Source organism: Euleptes europaea, chromosome 12 (assembly GCF_029931775.1).
Source record: "Euleptes europaea isolate rEulEur1 chromosome 12, rEulEur1.hap1, whole genome shotgun sequence".
Classification (NCBI taxonomy): domain Eukaryota; kingdom Metazoa; phylum Chordata; class Lepidosauria; order Squamata; family Sphaerodactylidae; genus Euleptes; species Euleptes europaea.
The window spans coordinates 9,754,606-9,780,037 of NC_079323.1; the positions used below are offsets into that span (position 1 = coordinate 9,754,606).

General features: G+C 42.8%; 1 protein-coding gene and 1 non-coding gene across 2 annotated transcripts in view; one reads left to right on the forward strand and one right to left on the reverse strand.

Moving 5' to 3' along the window:
- TMEM135 (transmembrane protein 135) overlaps positions 1-25,432 on the forward strand; it is a 200,758-nt gene that overhangs the window by 78,228 nt on the left and 97,098 nt on the right. The window lies entirely within an intron of this gene.
- On the reverse strand, positions 11,030-11,101 carry TRNAT-GGU (transfer RNA threonine (anticodon GGU)). Its single transcript has one exon. It is a non-coding gene; the product is annotated as a tRNA-Thr (tRNA).

The following is a 25,432-nucleotide window of genomic DNA, read 5'->3' on the forward strand; positions in this document are numbered from 1 at the left end:
GACCTTGGGCTAGTCACAGCTCTCTTAGAACTCTCTCTGCCCCACCTACCTCACAAGGTGTCTGTAATGAGGAGGGGAAAGGAAGGAGATAGTAAGCTGGTTTGATTCTTCCTTAAGTCGGCATATAAAAACCAACTCTTCTTCTTCTTCCTCTTCCTCCTCCTCCTTCTCTACAGCCTGGTTTATTCCATCAGTTTATCTCTTTGGTGAAGCGAGCCATGTTTGAGGACTCTTCCTAGGTTAAAATTGCTCTCCAAAATGTGTCTTGCCAGTACTTGAGTGGCTTGACATATTTCCTCTGAACAGAAGATACTTGATTTAGGGCTTGAAACAAATTATAAGGCCTACAGTGTTGCGGAACAATACGAAGGAACTGTACTTCCTTACCTGGGAGGAAATATCTGCTACTTGAAATGTGTTCAGTGTTGTGTCATGAGTAGCTTCTTGGAAGCAGTTACTGTGCCTGGCAACCTCTACCAGTGGAAAATAATAAGCACAGAAAGTAAGGGTGGGCTGGAAACTTTGGGTTTGATCCTATGACTCCTTTTCACCCAGTTGTTCTCCAACAGCAAAAGGCTTCCTTCAACAACAATTTTTTTTCATCAGATGAAGCCTTTTTCATTCAGAAAAAAAGTCATTTTTAATTGCAGGGAGTCTTTCTCTGTTGAAGGAAGATGTAGCAGAAGAGAGTTGGAGGAACCAACTATGGATAGGGCCCAACCCTTTGAGTACAGGGAATCCTGTGAAGCATCTGGAGCTCCTACAACACAGTTGTGCAAGCAGGGGATCCATTCACTCGGTTGGAAGGTTCAAATGGTTATTCAGTCCATGTGGTGGTGGTGGTAGAAAGTGCCTTCAAGTCGAAGCCAACTTTTGGCAACCCCTCATGGGGTTTTCTAGGCAAGAGATGAACAGAGGTGGTTTGCAATTACTCGCCTCTGGACTTCCTTGGTGGTATCTTAAGTACTAACCAGGGCTGACCCTTCTTAGCCTCCAAGATCTGATGAAATCAGACTAGCCAGTGCAATCCAGGTCAGAGCAGACATTAAGGTCAGGGCAGTCTTATGTAGCCCTTAAACATTCCCGAAGCTTGTTTAGGTCCTTAGGGACCATGTTGGGATGGTGGGGAGGGGGGTTCTGGTACTGTACTTCTGAGGCAGATTCTAAAAAAATTGGGCATGCCTCTCCAGAACTCTGAAGAGCGAGAGGGGGAAATCAACTATAGCACATTCCAGCACCCTCTGATGATGCTGTGAAAAAGGCAAATTCCATGCTGGCCATAATTAGATGAGGAATAGAGAATAAAACTGCTGCTACCATTCTCCTCTTGTACAAATCTGTGAAGCATGGATGAATTTACATTAAAACTGACTCGCATTTAATAGAAATCCACACACCCCAAAAAAGCAGTATATATTTGGCTCCACATTATTCTGTGAAACTTACTGGACGACCATGTGTTGTTGTGATTAAGAAAACCGTTCCTTAGGGGAGTGGTTGGACGCAAACAGTATAACAAGATGACAAAAATTAAACTAACAAAGTGCTACTCATTTCAATTCCTGGGTTTAGAGGCACGTAAACAATAATTAAACCCCAATAGGTCCCTTTTGAAGGCCAGAATGCTTCTTGTGCTAAAACCATCATTTTAAATAACGCGTATCTTTGGGCATAAATCTTATTCTTGACACTATTGAATTAGTGTGCTGTCTTTTATTTTTAACTCTTGACTCAATGGGGCTAACAGTCTGGCGATATGTGTACTGCTTGAGAGACTCACCCAGTTTATAAACTGCTTCCATTTGGACTGAAAGAGCAGTGAAAGTGAAGCTGATTGTGATTTAATTAATGTTTTTCTCAAAGCGCTCTCTCTCTCTCTCTCTCTCTCTCTCTCTCTCTCTCTCTCTCTCTCTCTCTCTCTCTCTCTCTCTCTCTCTCTCTCTCTCTCTCATATGGTTTCAGCTTGAGGGCATGCCAGTCACAGGCATATTGTGGAAGAAAAATGGTGATGTGATCCTAGATATCTGATCTCCTCACCCCTCTCCTTCCTATCACAAAGATGTCATTATTATCGTGGGTTCAAAAGTTCTGTTCTCACGGATGAGTTTGATCATCTCCAGTTTCCAGCCACGTTATCTGAATGCTTTTCTTGCCTGTCATGTTAATTAGCGAAGACGATAGCAAAGTTTCGTTTTAAAGTTGATTTCCCCCCTCCTTTGTTATCTATGTTTAATTGTTGCAGTTGCGGCATTGCATCAGCAAACGCTAGTTCAGGAAGGACTTTGACTTCAGAGCCCCCAATTTTCAGAAATGGGTTAAATTAAGATTAAATTTAGGTCCTGTCTCAAATTGTAACTTTTTTTTTGTGGAAATCTGAGTATAGCATTCCCTGGAATGCTTGATTAGAGTGTGAGAAAGAATACGTTTCTAGAAATCCGTGTAACGCTGCTGACATGAAGGCTTGAAGAATTTTAACTCTTGACAAAATGAAGATTAACTGCAAGTTAATACTTTGGAATTTTTCCTCTGATTACATCATGAGGGCCAATGACAATGCCAGCTTGCCTCATGTTGGTTTTTGTGCCAGCTTTTGTGCATTTAGCCAACTGCAGGCACATCCAGAACATGCAAGATTTTATTGTACAGCATAAATGAATCTTATGCTACCTAAGAATGCAGATCTTCCCTACGAGGACTTAAGAATTAGATAATTTACAGTTCTCATGAAATTTTAAATGTCTCCGTTATCAGTCTCCATCCCTGTAATGGGGCAAGATTTGAGTTCAATAGGGGAGGGTCTGTGGCTCAGTTTGTAGAGCATCTGCCCAGGATTGAACCTGGGACCTTCGGCATACTAGGAAATGCACTGATGGAAATATACTGATGGAACATACCATATGTTGTGGATCAACAATCTATTGGAGGAATAAGTGGAGATTCCCTCTGCCCCTCCTGTGCCTTTCAGAACTTGTTTGAGCAATGCCTGTGACTGGCATTCTGCCTACCCACGAAATCGAAGGAATAATGTGAAATTAACGGGCAGATGTGAAATTACTAGTCAGCCTGGGTTTAGGGAATGGGAACTCCTGGTTATATCTCCTAGGGAACAATTGCAGAAAGCTTTTCCTGGAAATTCACAGCACTATCTCAATGTAAAGATGCGCTGGGAAATGCAGTGACCCCAAACATTTCAGCTGGAAGGAAAGTTGTTTGGAACGCTGTGGGGACGTTGTCAGCTCGTGATGAGCTTGGACATCTGCAAGTGCTTAACAGTTCTGCTTCTCAAGATTTGTACTCGTTGGTTGCCAGCACGCTTGCAAGTGGGTCTGCCAACTTTTGATTTAAAAAAATGCTGGCACCTGGGCAAACTACAGAGAAGAAGAGGAAGAGTAGTAGTAGTTGTAGTAGTTAGTTTTTATATGCCGACTTTCTCTACCACTTAAGGAAGAATCAAACCGGCTTACAATCACCTTCTCTTCCCCTCCCCACAACAGACACCCTATGAGGTAGACGGGGCTAAGAGAGCGTGACTAGCCCAAGGTCACCCAGCTGGCTTCACGTGTAGGAGTGGGGGAACAAATCCAGTTGGGGGATAGGACTGAAAACACAGACAGGCCCCAATTGCTTAACCCTGCTTCTCCTCAGCTGGCTCATCCAACACCTGTTGCTTCCCTTATTGTGAACCAGTCGTTGAACTAGAGTGCTCTCTTGAACATGCTCATGCAAACATGAATCTGCCTTATATTGAGGTTGACCACCAGTCTGAGAAGGTCTCTTCTGACTGGCAACAGGGATTGAACTTGGTACTTTCTGCATGCAAAGCAGATGCTGTGCCTCAGAGCCCACTACCCCTCTTAAGCTGTCTCCCTATTCCTTTGCCAGTCATATTAATGGATGACAAAAAAAACAAACTTCCCCACCAAAAAACAAAACAAAAACCAACAACAAAAAACATCACAAGAGCTCAGAAGGTCTCGCTATACCAAGACTAAACAAAACAGATGGTAGCCTCCGTAATCACTCTCTGCTTTCTCAGCCCAAGGAGAATATGTAGCACTCTTGCTCCCCAAGCCCAGTGGAGAATGAATGACAAGAGAGAAGCTACTGTCAGCAGCTGCTACCCGTGAAGAATGGCAAAATCCTTTTTTTTATTAATATTTTTATTATTTTTTAAACCAGTACAACACACATACAACTTACATTCCTCGTAGAAAGTCAGTACTCTATGTCTCCAACAAGGTCCTCCTCAAATGCCAAATAGGGGCGGGGCTAATTCATTCTGCATCATCTAATGCTAATCTTTAAATCTACTCAAACAAATAAATCTTTGAGAAAGGCTTTCACAGTCAGAGTTCATTGGTTCTTGTAGGTTATCCAGGCTGTGTAACCGTGGTCTTGGTATTTTCTTTCCTGACGTTTCGCCAGCAGCTGTGGCAGGCATCTTCAGAGGAGTAACACTGAAGGACTAAATCTTTAGCTGACCACAAATTTAAACATTTATTCTCAAACCTACATACAATCTGTGTATTACTGAGCTTATTTAATATTATATTATGTTAATATATTAATACCCATTACTGAGCCTGATGGTCAGTATTTCTAAACTGTAAAGGAAAACTTATACTTCTTAACACCAAATCTGGTGCCTTGTATCTATGACTACCGTATATACTCGCGTATAAGCTGAGTTTTTCAGCCCCCAAAAAGGGCTGAAAAAGTCGGCCTCGGCTTATACGCGGGTCAATACGGTAGGGTAGGGGAGGAGGGAGGGGGAGGGAGGGGAAATGTACCTCCGCCACCATCGCTGCCAGGCCAGCGCGGCTCCTCCTGGCCAGCACCGGCCTCGGAGGGCCTTTGCAGGGCCGGGCGCGATCCCTGCCGGGCGCACCCGGCTCTTCCTGGCCGGCACCGGCCTCGGAGGGCCTCCTGCAGCCGCTGCAGGGGCGCGCCGCCGCTCCCGCCAGGCGTGCGCTGCTCCCCCCGGCCAGGACCGGTCTGGGAAGGCCTCCTGGGCCGCGGGGGGGGGGGGGCGCCACAGCCTTCACCAGGCCTGGAGCGGCCTAGGAGCGGCCTGCGGGGCCTCCCGGGCCACTGGGGGCCCCCTGCCGCCACCTCCTGCCTCTTGATAAGGTAAGCCTGCTGGGGGGGGAGGGGTTATAAGCCGACCCTCGGCTTATACGCGGGTGCCTAATTTTTCCCCGTTTTTGGGGAGAAATTAGGCACCTCGGCTTATACGCGGGTCGGCTTATACACGGGTATATACGTTATATATAACAGCTAATATACTCAGCCTACTATCTTAAAGTACTTAAATACTTAATATATATATAAGAATGGTAAAATCCTGGTTTTTCCCGGAATCAAACAAATCTTGGCCTTAGCCCTCAGTTGACCCCCTAGTTGACCTTGGAGGCCCATGTCTTTAAGCATGTACCCACCAGCTTCTCAATGGGCTAAATATAGGCAATCGACAAAAAACGCTGGCTCTAAAAAACAGGTCTGGAAAGCAAGGGGAAGCAGGTCTGGGAGCATGCTACCCAGGCAACGGTTCTTTCCCTGATGGTCCCTGCTCTTGTGATGAAAGGACAGCGGGGGAGACAAGGGCTGCCCTTGCCTCTTTCTGCTGCTGCTGGCTGTTGGTGTGGGGAGGCTGCATGCTCACAAAGAAACAAATTAAAAAAGATAGTTTCAGGTCGTTTATGCATGGGAGTTTTACCTGAGGTTCGTTGCCTGCTGGACCCACACTTTCCTGTTGGGAATCTATGCACCAGCAGTCTCCAAGCTCAAATCAAGTCCCTGGCCCTTTAAATGCTGCTTTGTAAGTGGCTTACTTTGTAGAGCTTACAGTGAAGGAAAATTCTCCCTCCAAAAACCCAATTGCTGCATTAAAAAGTATTGTAAGAACAGCAAACAAAAAATGGAGCAATCTGACGGGGGGGGGGGGAGAAATCCAGGCCTCAAAGAGCCTATCTACTGCTCAGAAAGAGCTCCCAGGAAGCAGGAAGCATTTGAATCGCCGCCTCTTTACACACTGCTTTGTAATTGGCTGTGATAGAAAACAAGCTTGGGTGTCCCATGCTTTGCATTATGCAGGGGGCTTTCACCTGAGCTGAGCTCAGGGGAGAGGGAAGAATCGGGTTAACAGAGCAATGGGTAGTCCTGGGATTTGTGAGGGCTAGCAGCGAGGCCATCTCTAATGGAGGGAAACTCATGCATAACTCCAAGGAACAATTGAGACAGACTAGGGGCAAACATGAGTGAAAGTATCCATGCATAAACGACCTCATGTGGGTAGCTGTGTATTATGTGATGGTGGAACAAAATTTGAGCCTAGTAGCCTCTTAGAGACCAACAAAACATTTCCAAGGTATATAAGCTATTATCGTGAGTTAAAGCTCACTTTAACAGATACAAATAAGAATGAAGATACACCAGCTTTTATCACCTTCTGACCTAGATATAAGGGCTGATGGATTTTCGTAATTACTTGCATCTGACGAAGTGAGATTTGACTCATGATGAAAGCAATACCCTTGGAAAATTTTGTTGGTCTCTATGGTCATATTGGAATGCTGCGCTTACTCATAAAGTTCCATATTTACTCAGTTTCTGACAATAAGTCCTGCATTTTGTTGTTTTACGCAAACAAATTCTGGCAAAAGACCTGCTGGGCAAAAAACCTCCAGGATCAATTTTTCTCATCAGCTGGCGACTGTGTTCCTGTATGAAGAATGCATAGCATTGAGAGGATTGGATAGCGTTGCTGTTCAGAAATATTTTCCCTCAGTTGTTCAGATACATAAGGGCTACTTTTTTTCTCTATGGGTGTAGTGAGGGTAAAAAGATGTTTCAGTCTACGCAAACGTGTCAAGATCACACTAGTCATTGTTTTGCCACTGTTACTTTACCTGGAAGCCTATTGAGAGAGGAGAGACACCCCCTTTAAATGGCTTTGCATGTAGAAGTCCCAGGTTCAGTCCCGGAAATCTGAAATTAAAGAGCGGATGTTGGATATCATTGCTGAGATCTTTGAAAAGAATTGTCTGCCTTTGCACTAAAACAACAGATGTAAATGCAAGTGAATTGAAGACTGACATAGCAGTCTGGCCTCTCTTCTGTACTTCAGGTAGCCTGCCTGCTTATTGAATTTTAAAGAGAGCTGTATGAAGATTTTACACATGTATCGATTCGTTTGTTGCCTGACTCGTTCTTAAAAAAAAAAAGAAACCCTGAGAGGTTTCTTGGGAACATCGGAGCAGTCTGGCAAGCCAACGCTCTACACAGCTAGCTTCCGCTTCAAAATAGCAGTATTTTCAGAGCTGGAGCCTGGAAAGGAATTGTTTATGTTTGTATTCAGAGCAGGCAGAGCCCCTTGAGAACAGCTGCCCTGCTCTGAAAATATTATGTCGGTCTTCTTCCCTTTAACTCTCTATCTGCCGGCCAGCAGTTTGCCTTCTGGGTATCTAGCAGTTGTGCACAGTTTGTATATGTTTCCCCTTTGGCTGTTCTTTGCCAAACCACTAACTATATTTAAACATGATGAGGTTAAATCTCGTTTTGTCTTTTTGGGCGAAAAGGAATGCAAACAGTGAAAGTGTAAACACAACTGCCCAGCTGTGCATGTACAACTTGTAACTGCTGGACTGCCGACTGTAAGCACCGATCTTAATTCAGATTCTCTCCCTTTGCCCCAGGGTGTGTCAGGATTCCATATAGTTTTGTAATGCAGTGATAAATGTCCATCCCAGTATGTTTTACTGTCTAGTAAGTTGCTTTGTACTTCAACTCATTCCCCCCCCCAGATGATTTTTGGGAGGGATAATCAGGGACATATATTCCCCCCCCCCCAAAGGGTACATCTGGTTTAGCAATTTACCGACATATGGCATCAATTAGTCTCCTCTATAGAAGCTCCTATTATAGCAGCGAGTCTGTCTTTCCATTCATTACACAGAAATAGACATGTAACTATTGCTATTTTTTGAGAGGCTTCCATATGTTCAGGCTACTGGAAACTGGTGGCTTTGTGGCTGCTACCGGGTTTTGGAGCCTTGGAGACTTGCAGCATGTTGGAGTGCCTCACTGCTTTTCTCCTGTGTGTGTGTGTGTGTGTGTGTGTATGTGTGCTGGTGGTTCACCAAACTTCCAAATTAAGGCTCTGAAAGAAGACCTGAACGTTTCAGTCCCTCCTACTCGAGCATCAGTTTGACTCCAAACGAAGGTTCGTTGATGGACCGAACTGAGTGTTTCATGTATATGTAGATCGAAAGCGGCAGGCAAGATAGGGCAACAGAGGGTGCTGAGTCAGCTTTATGGCTAGCCAGATGGGAATCAGTTTGACTCTGAAGGAAGGTTCGTTGATGGGTGTTTGAGGTGTCTGTAGATCTAAAGCAGCAAGCAAAATATGGCAGGATAGGGTGTTGGGCCATCGTTATGGTTAACAAGATGGGAATTCGAGCATAAAAAGCATTTCAGATTTTCCATGTGTGTGTTCTTGATTTGGAGGCATCACTATGCCACCTTGCTTTAGAAACTGGGCGTCATTTAAATTACAGGGGATTTTTCTCAGTAAAATCTTTTGAGCATTTCAGATTCCCTCCTTCTTGTGGTATGTGGTGGGCAGCCCCGTTCCCCCAGTCAACCTTCTCCTGAGCAGCTCACTAGGCATGAAACCTGTATTTCTTAGTCATAATATCTAGGGAGAGGCCAGAGGGGGTTCCTGTCGCCATTGAGACCCTGCATGGTGTAGTGTTTAAGAGTGGAGAACTCTCTCTAATCTGGAGAACCAGGTTTGATTCCCCACTCCTCCACTTGAAGCCCGCTGGGTGACCTTGGCTAGTCAGTTCTCTCTGAACTGTCTCAGCCCCATCTACATCATAAGGTGCCTGTTGTGGGGAGGGGAAGGGAAAGGCAATTGTAAGCCACTTTGAGACTCCTTAACGGTAGAGAAAAGCTGGGTAGAAAAACCAACTCCTCTTCTTCTCCTTCCTCCTTTCTTTTCCTCCTTCCTCCTCTTCTTTCTTCTTCTTCTTCTCCTCCCCCCGAAAAAAAAAAGCCAGCTTGGTGAGATGCAGTCAGTCCGCTGCTCTCTAATTAATGGGGAAGGGGGCAGAACGCTCCAAAAGAAGTGGGATCCCACCCTTTAATAAACAGCCTTTAATAAAACCCTGCAGTGACAAGTACTCATGAATCACCTCTTCCGTGCTTTAAAACCCCTGACATTAAAGAGCCGAAACTCCGTTCTCCCATGAGCAGCCTCTTCTGCCTTCAGGTAGGATCCCATCAACCCAGTTTCTTACAGAAGCGCCAACACTGCCGCTTGGCCCTCGACTCTTGCCATTCTTTGGGAACAGAGTCCAGCAGTTGCCCTATAAGAACATGAAATGGGGTGTCCATGTTCCCACCGTGGTGTGGAGCCATCAGTTTCTCCATCTTGATGGTTAGGGCAGAAGCAGGAAATCTGAGAAACGAGGCCTCCTTCTTATGCTACAGTAGGGCCATGGCATCTTTGCACCATGGCTCCTTCTCATGCTGCTAGAATAGTGAGGTAAGCTCCAGGTGTGGGAGGAGTTATGGAGTGCTAGTGGTATGGGGAGTGTCAGCTCGTTCCTTATCGCTTGTGGACTTCCGAGGTTACCTAATGAATTTTTTGAAGTGGAATTTGCCATCTTACAGGGACCTTAGAGTCCATCAGTGTAATGTCAGAAGGGGTCTGAGCTGCTGGTTGTTCTCCAAGCCCTGAATCTCTGGTAATGGTTGAGCTGTCTAATAACTCCTTCTAGCCCACATAGATTCAGCTCACAACTAGTAATTATGTGGGGATAATTAGTGGAAACATTGCACAGAAAGGATTTCAAGGGCTTGTGAAGAAAGGGACGCGATGCTGAGTTTCTTCTGAGAGATTTTACTTTTTTAAAAAATTACACTATGCACATAAAATAAAGATGTGCAATTAGATCGATAAATTACAGCACTGAGGAACTTCAGTACCAATACAGGGTTTGTCCCTCATCTTCATAAATCCATTATATAGCTACCAAGTCCTCTCAAAGGAGTCTCTGAGTTGTTTACCATCTCATGCAAATGCACTCTTACTGTCTCTCATGCGAACGTACTCTGATAGTGTGACCGTTTCTGTCATATTTGCCAGTTGGCCAACTAAGGTAGATTTTACAAATTGGAAAGCTTTGTAGCTGGTATATAAATTCAGAAAGCTTGAATCAACACTAATTGATCTACTTGTGGCCAACTTCTTTCCCCTGAATTACTGTCCTTCATTCCTTGATCCAAGCATACAGGTGAGCTTCCCTTCTCAGGATAGTTTCAGGTGGGTAGCCTGTGTTGGTCTGTAGTAGAAGAGCAAGGTTCGAGTCCAGTAGTACCTTAAAGACCAACAATATTATTCAGGGTATAAGCTTTCAAGAGTTAGAGCTCTCTTTGGTCTCTAGGTGCTACTGGACCCGAATCTTGCCTTTCTTATCCAGTGATCGGTGTTGAAAATATCCCATGTTTGCTGGCAATTCATTTTCTGAGGCCCTCTTGCTTGTTAACTATACCATGCTGGCACATGTTTATTCTCAGTAGCTGGCACTCGGTGCTCTTTGTGTTGCTGCTTACAGTTGCCAAACTTGAAATATCAACGATGGGTAGGGTTGCCAGCTGCGGGTTGGGAAATACCTGGATATTTTTGGGGCGGAGCCTGAGGAGGGCAGGGTTTGGGGAGGGGAGAGACTTCAATGCCATAGAGTCCAATTGCCAAAGCAGCCATTTTCTCCAAGTGAACTGATCTCTGTCCGCTGGAGATCAGTTGTAATAGCGGGAGATCCCCAGCTAGTAACTGGAGGTTGGCAACCCTAACAATGGGGAAGCCGTGTTAGTTCGTCTCTAGCACATGAACACATGAAGCTGCCTTATACTGAATCAGACCCTTGGTCCATCATAGTCAGTATTGTCTACTTAGACTGGCAGCAGCTCTCCAGGGTCTCAGGTAGAGGTCTTTCACATTACCTACTTGCCTAGTCCCTTTAACTGGAGATGCCGGGGATTGAACCTGGGACCTTCTGCATACCAAGCAGATGCTCTACCACTGAGCCACAGCCCCTCTCCTCTCTTCTATAGCAGTAGAAAAGGGCAAGAGTCCAGTAGAACCTTAAAGACTAACAAAAATCCTGGCAGGGTATATGAAGAAGTGAGCTGTGACTCGCAAAAGCTTATACCCTGCCAGAAATTTTGTTAGTCGTTAAGGCACTACTGGACTCTTGCTTTTTTCTATTGAAATATTAATTGAGTCAAGTTCCTTTCTCTATTTTTAAAACTTCTTTCCCCTGCCTTCAGCACCAACTTGTCATATAATCATTAATGCCCAAACTGGGCCTCTAATGAGTAGGCTGGCCTATTGCCCCACACTGTTCTAAAGTTGAGTTAATTATTCCTAAATAGCTGTTGCTGGATAGATGGCTTCTCCTGATTTGAATAGGTCTATTGACTGCTGTTCTGGAAGCTTTCTGGTTATCTTGTTCCATCGTCTAATCTTTTATAGCAGTGACATTTCCTGTTGTTTTACATAATTGCATTTAAGCCGGACTTGGGAAAGTTAACTTGATGTGTTCTTCATTCGAAGGATGGCTTTAAAAGTGTATATAGCTAAGGGCGATGCTAGCTCTATCTGTGTGCCGTTCAAAACATTTGTGGCAACTGCCTTCTGTTATGGGTGTTGCTGGCTCTCACATTGTAGAACCTTGTTGTGGAATATTGAGACATATAGTGGAGTTGAGTTCTTTGGGGTGAATGTAGCCAACATTGCTTATGGTAAGAGGTGTGTGTGAATTCACCCCGTTCCCCTGCTCACCTCCTGAGGGTCCCGCAGTTCCCACCATCAGCTTTTCAGGCGTTGCTGGGGGCTAGATCTGCTCCCGCCAGTGGAAAGTTGGTGGGATCCAGCCCGCTTTGGCTGCAAGGGCATTTCTGAATTAAGATAATAATAAGAAGAAGAAGAGGAGGAGGAAGAAGAGGAGGAGGAGGAAGAGGAAAAGAAGAAGAGTTGGTTTTTATATGCCTACTTTCTCTACCACTTAAGGAAGAATCAAACCGGCTTACAATTACCTTCCCTTCCCCTCCCCACAACAGACACCCTGTGAGGTAGGTGGGGCTGAGAGAGTGTGACTAGCCCAAGGTCACCTAGCTGGCTTCATGTGTAGGAGGTGGGAAACCAACCTGGTTCACCAGATTAGCCTCCACCGCTCAAGTGGAGGAGTGGGGAATCAAACCCGGTTCTCCAGATCAGAGTACACCGCTCCAAACCACCGCTGTTAACCACTACACCACGCTGTCGTAGATCTCTCCCAGTATTCTCATACTTGCCCATTCCTGTGTCTTTGCCCGATGTCTCGTCATAAAATGAGAGCCAGTATGATGTAGTGGTTAGAGTGTTGGACTAGGGTTTGGGAGTCCCAGGTTCAAATCCCCAATCTGCCTGGGCAACTTGCTGGGTGACCTTGGGCCGGTCACACACACTGAGCCAGACCTACATCACTGGGTTGTTGTGAGGGTAAAGGGGAGAAGAGCAGCATGTTGTAAGCCACTTTGAGTCCCTATTGGGTGGAAAATTGGGTATAAACGAAGTAAATGAAAATGACTGTTCTTAGCATCCTCTGATATCATTGTGATTGAGATGCAACAAAGAACGATAATACTATAAAATAGCTAAAATATAGCTAGATTTTAAAAAGTCATTTATTCAATTATTTTATTTATAACCTAATTTTCTTCCCAGTGTAGACCCACAGTGGCCTACAGCATTCTGCCCTTCTCCATTTTATCCTCATAAAGGTAAAGTTAGTCCCCTGGGCAAGCACCGGGTCATTCCTGACCCATGGGGTGACGTCACATCCCAACTTTTACTAGGCAGACTGTGTTTACAGAGTGGTTTGCCATCACCTTCCCCAGTTGTCTACACTTTATCCCCAGCAAGCTGGGTACTCGTTTTACCGACCTCGGATGGAAGGCTGAGTCAACCTTGAGCTGGCTACCTGAAACGGACTTCCGTCGGGATTGAACTCAGGTCGTGAGCAGAGGTTTTTTGACTGCAGTACTGTAGCTTACCACTCTGTGTCACGGGGCTCTAGTTATCCTCATAACAACCCTGTTAAATAGGCCTGGCTGGGTGTGCGTGACTGGCCCAAAGTCACTTAGCAAGCTTCCATACCAGACTGGGGATTCAAATTTGGGTCTTCCAAGTCTTAACCCAACCACTACACCCCACTGGCTCTTCTTAAAACCAAAAAGTGCCTGGCAAATTCCTAGAAAACATAAACATTTGGTCATTTGTGAAGTGTAAGTGTAGCAATCCTAATTAAGGATGATTGGGCTTCCGCAGCATGCTCCAGAAATATGCCGGAGTAATCAGATTAATTAATTGCTGTCTCTGAGACCTGGAATCCTTTGTCCCTGCTGTAAGCATTCGTGGCACCGGTGTCCCTGCTGCCCTCCTCTGTACGTTACTTTGTGAAGGTGAGGAATACGATCCAGTTGATTAAACAGTCTTCAGACTGAACTCGAGTATGTCTTTTGAAGACTCTGATCAGGCATATAATCAAGAGAATTCTGTTATAAATTGCTTTGTGGATTCCTGGAATGGAAAAGTTGCATTTGAATTTTCTAAAATAACAATAACAAGAATAATTCAAAGAAAGTGATACAATGGAAAACTATATAGGGGAGTATAGTCGCATGCATGTGGAATTGTCAGGTCATACAGAGGCCTGTTGCCTCACATGTATTGAGCCATGACTTGTCCCTATGAGAATAAGCACTCTCTCTTTGCAAATAGCTTGATAAGAAAAGGCTTCCACTTTTGCAGGAAACCATAGTTTGTGCTTCTGTCCGAATCACAAACTGTGGTTTGTCCTCTTCTCTACACACCAGGATTCCAAGCCACAGTCTAATTCTAGTTTGCATTCTGATGTGCAGGGAAGAGAACAAACCATAGTTTGTGATATAACTGTTAACCCTTAACTGTTCACTAGTGGATCAGAGGGGGGAGGAAGCATGAGTCTGGACTTGTTCTGGTAAGGACCAATAATGGTTTGTTGTTGTGTGCCAAGTACCCCGGAATTTCCTGATTGCTTATTGGCTGTATTATGGGGAGGGCTCCGGAAGGGCGCTCCATTCCCTTGGTGCTGAACAGCATTCAACTGAACTACACAGGGGAATATTGATGGGGGCTCAGTACCTTTTGGTACAATTCTGGGCCAGATTATTTTAGAGCCATAAATTTCTTAGACCAGCCTGTCTTAAGGGTGCCCATCAATAATCCTGCCCATCAGTTTTTTTTAAAAAAGATGCAGAAGTTATTTTCAACCAGTATGGGGAATTCAGACACCTGTCCCCTCCTAACCCACCGCTTCTCTTCCCTCCTTAGCTTCCAAAATTGCTCTACTTGTCAGTTCTCTTTCTTCCTCTACCACATACCCCCTTCACATGTTTCACCAACTCTATGGATTTTCCTTTCATTTAGTCACAAACCTCCACTCCAGCTCCTTATTTTTTAATCCACTGCTTACTACAGTGGTTTGTAGACAGAGAATCAGCACATGTGCGGAATAGTGGCACACCGGAGCGTTTTCTTTACCAAGTTAAAAAAGAAAAGTATGTCAATAATTTAAGGGGGGCTTTAACCTCAAAATTTATAGTGGCAATAATTAAACACCAAAAGAATAACATGAAGGCATTTTTATTCCTTTATTTTCTGCTCAAGGCTGTAGCTGTATGAGTAGTGATAGATAGATAGATAGATAGATAGATAGATAGATAGATAGATAGATAGATAGATAGATAGACAGAGATTGGTTGATCGATTGGTCATCGATCGATCGATTTATTAGAGGGGTGTTAACCCATGAATGGAATATGCAGAAATGTTGATCTGGTTAGAACTGGATCACCCAGTAGTTTAACGAGGATTCTTGTTTTCATGATTCCTGCAGCTTTTCTGCAGTGAAAATTAGCATCGGGAGCACTGAGGGGTAGAATTTGGATCTTAAATATTTAATGGAGCCTTAAAAAAAAAGAATATCCCTTTTCCCCCTAAAGCACTGTGCACTACAAATACAATACCGTAATGAAATTCCTTCCCAAATGCCCTGGGTTAAGTGGGCTCCAGTCTGCTGTGTTTAAAATTACTTGCTCGCGGCGTAAAAGATAATTTTGTGCGAAAAGGCCGCATTTCTCCCAGCTCTTTCCAGTAATGCAATACCTCCAAATATCAATTTATATCTTGCTCAGATGCAAAGTGATGAAGTATGTCAGCGTCGGCATGCTTTGCTTGATCCAACAATGAGACTTTGGCCTGTTTTGAAGCCATGCGCTGCCTGCCTAGTCTGTTCTGGTTTGGTCTCGGTTGTTTTCACTTTTGGTAATTATTCCCTTTGGCCCATAAACATTAAGGTCCTCCTGAGGTCAGGTTATACCTCACGAAAAAAATGACACATATGAAGAGGCTGTGAGGTGTTTCCTGTTTCCTCCAAATGTTTTGGTGGTTGGCGGTTTTGACAGTACAGGCCGCTCAGACTAAGCAAAATAAAGAGCAAAGTTCAGAATTTATCTCTTAAGTTCAGATTGGAGTCGCTGGCCGTTTCTTTTTCTTTTCTTTTTTTTTAATTTCCCCATTGTTTAAATACTTTCTCAGAGCTGTTGGGAAGGGATTTTTTATTTTCCTTATAGGTTTTGCCCGTTTCCTCTCGACACATGTTTTCTTTCAGTGTTTTCAATCAAGCTTAGGTTTGCAAACCTGTTTCTAGTTAGGCAGCACCTCAATTCAATAGTGTGAAGAGGAAATTAGAACAGCTTGGGAATAATATTGTTGTTTAATTGCTGCCGTGAGCCCACATAGGCAGGGTAAAATACTTTATTTAGTTGAACACATCTGTTCTGTTTAGGTTTATGCAATGTTGGACCTCTAAAATACAAGAACGTTCCCTGTGTTTTGTGAGATTGTTGTGTTCTATCTTTGAGGCACATAACCAGCAGAATAGTGTAGTGAAGCTCTTGGTACTTTTTTGACAGTCAACATGATATAGTGGTTAAGAGCAGTGGTTTGGAGCAGTGGACTCTGATCTGGAGAACCAGGTTTGATTCCCCACTCCACATGAGCGCTGGTGATCTGGTGATCTGGGTTGGTTTCCCACCTCCTACACATGAAGCCAACTGGATAACCTTGGACTAGTCATAACTCTCTCAGCCCCACGTACCTCACAGGGTATCTGGTGTGGGGAGGGGGAGGGAAGGTGATTATAAGCTGGTTTTGTTCTTCCTTAAGTGGTAGAGAAAGTCAGCATATAAAAACCAACTCTTCTTCTTCTTCTTCTCCTCCTCCTCCTCCTCCTCCTCCTCCTCCTCCTCCTTCTCTTCCTCCTCCTTCTCTTCCTGCTGCTGCTGCTGCTGAAGGCTTCGGTATCCTCTAAAAACTTAATAAAAATATTATTTTTTTAAAAAGGATGAAGGCTTCAATCTAAAGTGGCGTTGTCCAGAAGATATACCATAAGATTCTGATGCCTGTCCGTTCAGACAGCTGAAGGCAGATCAGCTGAAGGCAGATCAGCTAATATGAAAAATGGGGTAGAAATCATTTAAATGACTAAAGACTGGAAGATGGATCATGGTGGGTAGCTATGTTAGTCTGTCTCTAGCAGTAGAAAAGAGCAAGAGTCTAGTAGCACCTTAAAGACTTTCTGGCCAGAAATATTGTTTGTCTTTGAGGTGCTACTAGACTCTTGCTCTTTTCTACTGAAAGATGGTGATAGGTACAGCCTTAGTCAGAGCCAAACTAAACTCAAAGGTGGCCACAGATCCATCCTGTGGTCACAAACGCCATTTTAGAAGCAGTTACAGTTTTTTCAAAAATAATAATGCAAGGCCCCAACCTGGATTGGATAACACTTTCAAACATTTCATGGGGAGGACTAACAAATGGAAACTTTTCTGTATCCTTGACCCCTCCAACAGGACACAGGCCTTGCATCTGAACCCTTGGTATGACCCCTCGGTATGACATGTCAGCATCAAACTCTGTTAAAGCCAAACCAAACATGACAGTGCCCCCAGGTCTCTTGGGCATGTGGCAGCTCCAGGAGCCCACCCCGCAGGCCTTTTCAGGTGCAGAAACCGCCCTGTTTCGGCACTTGAAGAAGCATGGGGAGGGGGAAACAAGCCCCCTCGTAAGGTTTCAAGGCAAGAAACGTTCAGAAGTGGTTTGCCATTGCCTGCCTCTGTGCAGAGACCTGGATTTCCTTGGTTGTCTGCCATTTCAAGTAATAATCAGGGCTGATCCTGCTTTGCTTCTGAAATCTGATGAGATCAAGCTAGCCTGGGCCATCCAGGTCAGGGCCTAGAATACATACAGAGACATAAAAGTAACAGTTAAAACATTGGTCAAGGATTGTTCAAGTAGGTCTGGAAGCAGAACAAGAGCTTTCTAGTGACTATAACCTTTGTGTTATAGCCATAAGAAAAGCCAAAGTGCTCAAAATGTCACACGTGAAAACTCTGTAATGTCACATGATTTTCTGCATCTATAAGAGGTGCATAGTAGTGTAGATTATTAGAAATCCGGTTTTACAAAGTCTGCCGTGTTTATTATTTGAAAGCATTGAATGTTTTGGCCTTTAATGGACTAGTTGAAATAAATTTGGAAAGTTGGTTGTTTTGTTTTTTAATTTTATTTTTTAGAAGATTTGTATCCTGCCTTTTATCATGTTTCAAGGCAGCTTACAATAATAGTAAAAAAATAATTGTGTGTTAAAACCACAGGTAAAATGACAACCCCCAAATCTCTCCCTCCCTAACTGAAGTAGCCTCTTATAGGAGAACAAATGATGATTATGTTAGAAAATAGATTTTATTTGATAGCACATTGGTGTGCTCATTTTCAGGATAACATATAGCCTTGTGCATTATTTCAATTTTTATAAGTTACGTTATTTGATAAGTATGTAGCTTTCTCCCATAATAAACATGAAATATGATCTTGTTTGTGGCATGCCATGCTGGCTGGACAGAGATGATTTCCATCTGCTAAATAGAAGATTTAGCCTTTGTTAAGGTCAGGATCACGTGATTCTGTATCAGATGAAAGTTCTGCAGTCTAACGGACAAAACGGATGCCACAAAAGACGACTTGGATAATGTCAGACCCATTGAAAATGGGATGATAAAGTCATTCTTTGAACTAATTCACTGAACTATTTGAAACATATTTGAGTATTGTATTCTTGGGATTACCAGCGCCTGGTGAGATCTTAAAAGGACAAGCTACTTCACATACGAACTAGGATTTTGTTGTTGTTTGAATCTTCAGCTCCCTGGGAAGTTTAATTAATGATTGTCCAAATTTCCTTGACACTTCAGTTTTAATAATGGATTACTCTCCCAGTGATGGATAATAATAAAAAAAATGAGTGCAATATTTTGTTTAACAGTGAAGTCACTACAAGCCTCTGATAAAACATACCTCTGTTTCTTGGCGAATGTTCTGTTTTTGTTTGACCTAATCGTTCTTGCGTGCTTTGGCTGCTTTAAAAAATTGTTTCTCAAGTACATGCCTGAAACCAATTGGGTTCCCCCCCTTTGTCAGGGGAAGGGTTTAGGACATTGGCTGTAGAGGATGTGAAGTTTTGGGTTGTATTTTACAGAAACGTCTACTGAGAGTTCACAGGAAACAGACCAGAAATATAATTATGCAAAAGCAGCAGACATATTTAGAGCTTCCTGTTCCCTGATGAAATATGAAAAGTTTAACATCAATTCCCTGACTGAAACGTTAATGGGGGCTTGGTTAGTTCCTGAGTTTTTCTGGGCCTGAAATTGCAAACACACTAAAACGATAGTTAGGCATGTTGTTCAGTGCCTTATTGTTACATTAACAGTATGGAAGTATTTCTGTCTAAAAAGTTATCATTGTTCTAGATATATGTTTACACTGGTCACTTGATGTGAAGTTGTACTAAGGAGCAAGTTACTTGTTCTAATATCTGGTCCGCTTAGGAGACAGAGAGAGACGGGGGATGTGGTAAGGAAGGCATTGTTACGCCTTTGGCCATTTTTTTCAGGTGAAGTTTGGTTTGCCCTGTTGAATGTGTTTGTTATTGATGATTGCTTCTGTGTTGATTTTTAGAAGAACGGGAGAAGATAAGGGAAAATAAGGGGAGTGGACATGGGCCTTGGCTCATCTGCTTGGAATGAAGGAAGCCCTGGGTTCAATCCCTGGAGTCTCAGGTTTAAGGATCAGGTCATAGGTGACGTGAAAGACCTCAACCTGAAACCCGGGAGAACTGCTGCCAGTCTGAATAAACAATATTTATTGTTTTATTTATTTAGTTAAAACATTTATGCCCCACATTTCCTCATGGTTCCAGATGGCCAATACTGACTTTGATGGATCAATGGTCTTATTCAGTATAAGGCAGCTTCATGTATGTATGTGTGTGTGTAATTTTACTAGGCTTTCTCTTCCATATTGTCACTGACAAAAGCTTGCCTAGTAAAAGTCTGTTTTAAACATAATGAATCATTGATCTTTAAATTACAAACACAACATTAAAAAAATTAACTCAAGCTTTTTTGGGATGCGATGTTTTGAGTTGATTTTTGATGCTGGTTATAATCCTGTAGTAGCCCATTCTGTAACCATAGTTTTATTTAATTGTTTTCTCATATTCCATCTAAAAAAAAGATATTTTTTCAGTTATACAATAAATGTATACAACAATGGTCAAGTATTCCTCCACAGGAGGTACATGAAGTAATGGGTCTATCATGATATAAACAATTGGGCAAAATTAAGAATATTCTAGATAACATGTCAGGACTTCTCACTAGATAAACGTCTCACTAGATAAATCTTTACACGTTTATAACACAGTTATCCCTAACAAGATTGTTCAAAAGGAAAGCAGAATGTAGTTCTAAAGGAATCAACAGAAGGGACTGAACTGTTTAATGTCTCTGTTTGAAGATCTTACTATTAAATCCCCTCGTTTTTCAACAAAGGCAGCCTCTATTTATTCCTCAGTGCATTGAAGGAACTCATCGAGCTGCTTTTGTAGAATTACAATAAAATAAAAATTAAATAAAACTGCTGCTAAGATTACTGAAACAACAACTTGTAGGTTGTTAGTTATTCTGTAATGGAAAGACCCAATTTAAATTTTAAAAGAATGTGTTGTGTAAACCTGCAGTCATGCTTTTGAGTGCCAGGGGAAATCCACAATAGGCAAAAGACCAAATGCTGAATTCCCCCCCCCCCCCCCCAAGATCAAACAGGACAGTGTGATACAGAGTTTAGAAGAGCACTCAGCATTATAGTTACTTCAGCAAATGTGCAAGGTATGGCTGTGATATATATATATGTGACCATACATTCTTATATTTTAAAGACAGCAGACAGGACTCGTATATATGTGAACATACATTCTTATATTTTAAAGACAGCAGACAGGGCTCGTGTTCACACAGTCTTTTGTGTTCATTGTGGTGTCTAAGGGACCAGCTTCAGGCACACGTTTCCATACTGTTCTTGACATTTGAGTGAACAGAGAAATTTGTGGCCTTTGGAGTTCTCATAGACTTTAGAATACTCATAGACAGCATGGTGTAGTGGTTAAGAGCAGTGGTTAGGAGTGGTGGACTCTAATCTGGAGAACCGGGTTTGATTCCCCTCTCCTCTACATGAGCGGCGGACTCTAATCTGGTGAGCTGGATTTGTTTCCCCACTCTTCCACATGAAGCCAGCTGGGTGACCTTGGGATAGTCACAGCTCTCTTAGAGCTCTTTCAGCTCCTCCTACCTCACAGGGTGTCTGTTGTGGGGAGGGTAAGGGGATTGTAAGACGGTTTGATTCTTCTTCAAGTGGTAGAGAAATATATATATATAAAACCTCTCCTGCTGCTGCTCCTCCTCCTTCTTGACAAAGTAATTGTATTTTTGTCAGAATAAAAGAATTCGACTCAACATTTGACTCAACATATAAAAACCTCTTCTTCTCCTCCTCCTCTTCTTCCTCTTCCTCCTCCTTCACAAAGTAATTGTATTTATGTCAGAATAGGAGCCCTTTTGGCCTCAACGTTTGGCCTCAATTCGACTCAACATTTGACTTTACAATAATATATTTTTAAAAGGAACTTTTCTGATGTTTCTTTGTTTCAGTTACTACCCTACCTCATCCCAAGAGCTCTGGAAATATTTCAGAGTATTATAGTTTAAGGAAAATGCTGTAAACAATGATTACTCAACTAGAAATAGGAAATCAATATACAAAAAAAAATTATGGTACAAAATTTAACTCTCTTGAATGCCATCCCAAAAGAAGGTCTTGCTGTACTGAAGGCATTCAGATTTGGATGTTGATTGAAAGGAAGGAGGACCACAGTTATATGTTAGCGAGTGAGAATGACACTCAATTTCCTTGGAATTCGAATGATACAATTAAGAAGACAAGACTCTTTATTTTGAAGGTAGTGAGCAGGATAAAGGGCACATCATAATCTCTGAGATAAGGTAGGTTCATTTTGGAAAATGCATGACTCACACTGTATGAAGCTCCTTTAAACCGAGTCAGACAAGCTGTCCAAATAATCTGGTGTTGACTACCCTAGAAGTAGCTCTTCAGGGTCTCAGCTTCAGGTGGGTAGCTGTGCTGGTCTGCAGTAGAAGATCAAGGTTTGAGTCTAGTAGCACTTTGAAGACCAACAAGATTTTCAAGCAATAAGCTTTCGAGAGTCCAAGCGTCCTTCTTCAGACGTCTGACGAAGGGAGCTTTGACTCTAGAAAGTTTATACCCTGGAAATCGTGTTGGTCTCTAAGTTGCTGCTGGACTTTAATCTTGCTCTTCAGACTGTCTGAGATCCTATCAAGCTGAAAATGCCCGGGGGATGAAGTTGGGATCTTTTGGAAAGCATGTGCTGTACCTTTGTGCCCACTGTTTGACAGGTTTGTGCTGAAGCAGAAGGGCAAACAGAGAAAGGGTGGATGCCGAAAGTCAACCCCAGAATATCACAAATGCTCTGTAACACATTTGTATCAAACACTGCCCGTTGAAACAATTAGAAATGATAGCAGAATAATAAGTCTACCATTATTTCTCAATGGGTGGTGGCAAGCGGGGCCCATATAGTAATTCAGGAGTTCATGATACGTGCACTAAAAATATATTTTTTTGAAGACAGATTAGGTTCAAAACAGACAAGATGCCGGAAGACCCATGATTTTGAAATTTGAATGAACACTTGAAATTGCATGGCTCGTGATTTAGAGGGTGTGCAGTGTGGGGATAAGAAGAATTTTATGCCTTCTACCCCTGCATTGTTTTGGTAATCAAAACCGATCCATCCCACACACTGTCATTATCCCTTTAAAGACAGAAAAGGCGAGTGCCTGCCTCTTTTCCTTAAACACAGCAGGGGAGGGAGAGTCAGTTTCAATTAATAAAATTGCTTAGGGATGGAGTAGTTAACCCCTTTCTCCCTTCTGTGCCTTTGCTCCACACCGTGGTTTACTTGACATTGAATTCTGTTCACTTTTTATTTTCAAACCAAGCATATATAAAGCAGTTAAATAGTCTTCCTCATACCTGTAATCTGCCCATCTGCGCAGCATTATTCTACCAGGAATCTTTGCTTTTAAATCTGTTTTTTAAAAAGTTTTTATCATACTTTCTAATTTGCTTGCATACTTTCTAATTTGCTTGCTGATTAGGGTTGCGAGGCATGGAGATGTCTTGGTGATTTGCTTGCTGATTAGGGTTGCGAGGCATGGAGATGTCTTGGCATTACAATTGATCTGCAGACTACACACGTCACTTATTTATTCATTTTTTAAATTGGAAATATTTATTCCACTTCTCCTGGAGAAATTGGCTGCTTTGGAAGGTGGACTGACCTCGCTTAGCTTCTGAGATGTGATAAGATCAGGCTAGCCTGGGACATCCAGGTCAGGGCTGACATCATAGAATCATAGAGTTGGAAGGGATCACCAAGGTCATCTAGTCCAACCCCCTGCACAATGCAGGAAATTCACAACTTCCTCCCCTCCACACACCCCCAGTGACCTCCATCCCCAGAAGATGGCCCAGATGCCCTCCCTCTCATGATCTGCCTAAGGTCATAGAATCAGCATTGCTGACAGTTGGCCATCTAGCCTCTTCTTAAAAACCTCCAGGGAAGGAGAGCTTACCACCTCCTGAGGAAGCATGTTCCACTGAGGAACCGCTGTAACTGTTAGAAAGTTCTTCCTAATGTCTAGACGGAAACTCTTGTGATTTAATTTCAATGCGTTGGTTCTAGTCCGGCCTTCTGGGGCACCAGAAAACAACTCGACACCATCCTCTATATGACAACCCCTCAAGTACTTGAAGTTGGTTATCCTATCACATCATACTATATAGTCTCAAACACCCACTGAAAAACCTTCCCCAAGAACCCCAAAACCAGCAATAATAAATTAACAGTTCTGATGGTATCCTTTCCTCTAAGGGTTTTCTAAGTTTCCAGAAGAGTATATTGGGCCTCAGTGATAAGATTACTACCGCTGCTATACTGATGATAACATGTGTAGTAATCCTGTATATATTTATGTTGCATGCCAGTGTTTTCCTACTCCTCTTCAGCTTTTCCAATAAACAGCCTAGGTAAGTGAGGCCTGGGAGCAAAATGTAAGCTGAGGAGGGAATGGAGGAGGGCAGTGAACCTGTCAGGAAATTGTGGGAAAACCTCCACATTTGTAAAGATAAAAGCAGCTTCAAGTTTCAGACTAGATAAGTTAGAAGAAGGAATTTTGAAACCACTTTGTACTGACCTCTGCAAGATAGGGCTACCCTGGCCAGAGCTATTCAGAGATAGCTGTGTGATTAATGGGGTGGCAGTGCAGAAAGCTTGCAGCTACACATTTGAAAGGAATGCCTCCAACACATTAATGAACTTCTATATATCATTGCCTGGCCAGTCCTGCAGCGGCATCAACATCCACCACACCCCTTTGTTCTTTAGTCCACTTGAGTTTTGGAGTTAAGAAAAAAATAGGACTGATGTGCTCTGTGATGCTTGATATGTGTTTTAGAGCTGTGGTAGTTCAAGACATTGGGATTGCTCTGCTAAGTCAATGTAGCTGAATCAAGACGTTAAAGAAACACATTCAGGGAAGGCCGAAGGACGAGGCTGTGGGGGCTGAAGAGAAAATCCTCTGTCCTACTCCTGGGTAACTCAGTCCCTGGTGGGTGTCTCCCAAGAGGCATACTAGCATGACATTAGCAAACTTGGTGCCTTTATACCTTTCCTATTGTCCTGGAAAACAGGGTTGCCAATTCTTTCTTACTTGGACCCAAGGCAGATTACACAGAGTGAGTCAATCCAGTCGAGGTTCAGGCACAGTATAATTGTCTACTTATGTACAATAATGTCCGGTGGCTGAGCAGAGGACGAGTCCTGGAGAGATTTGTAGCCTGCTTGGATGAATTTAGGCTGTTTATGAATGAAAAAGGGCAGGAATATCCACAGCTCACTGATATGGCCTGGCTTACCAACCTCATGTTTTTTACAGATGTACAGATGTACAAGTGTACACAACACTTCAGTGTGCTGAACAAACAACTACAAGGCGTAGGGAAAACATCAGAAAGGATGTTTTGTGATATCAAAACATTTGAGAGAGAACTGCAGGTTTTTGAAAGAGACCTTGAAAGTGGGCAGCTGAAATATTTTCCAAAACTAAAAATGCATTTAGAAAATTCTACAACATTTGCAGACAATCCTACAAGCCATCAGGAAATCTACAAGGAATTTTCTAGTATTGTAGCAGCTGCACAGGTTAATTTTAGCAACAGATTTTTTACAGTTCCGTAAGATGGAGACAACCCTGTGTTTTCTTACTTCTCCAGATAAAGCCAAATTTGAAGAACTTGATCTTTCCTGCCTACACTGGTTAGATTTAGAAAATCTGGAAATGGAGCTAATAGAATTTCAAGAAAGCTCTATCTGGAAAAATAAATTCTATGACCTGCGTGAAAAAGATAGAAGGGATGACAAAGGATAGCACAGTTAGTTCTGAAAATGAAATCCTTAAAGTGTGGAATTCTCTGCCAAATAATTTTAAGTCAATGAAAGCACTTGGGATTGCTTTCCTTACTTCGTTTGGATCATTTTATGCTTGTGAGCAGCTGTTTTCAGCTTTGAATTATATCAAATTTGACACCAGAAACAGACTAACAGATGACCTGAGTGCTGCATGTGTTGCTCTCAAACTTACAAAGTATGAGCCAAGGGTAGACAAATTATCAGCATGCATACAACAGCAAAAATCACATTAATTGTTCAAAAGCATGCCAAATGCAAACTTTTACCTTTCAATCAAAATTTGTTTGTATCATTGAAAGCTCTGTTGTTGTGTT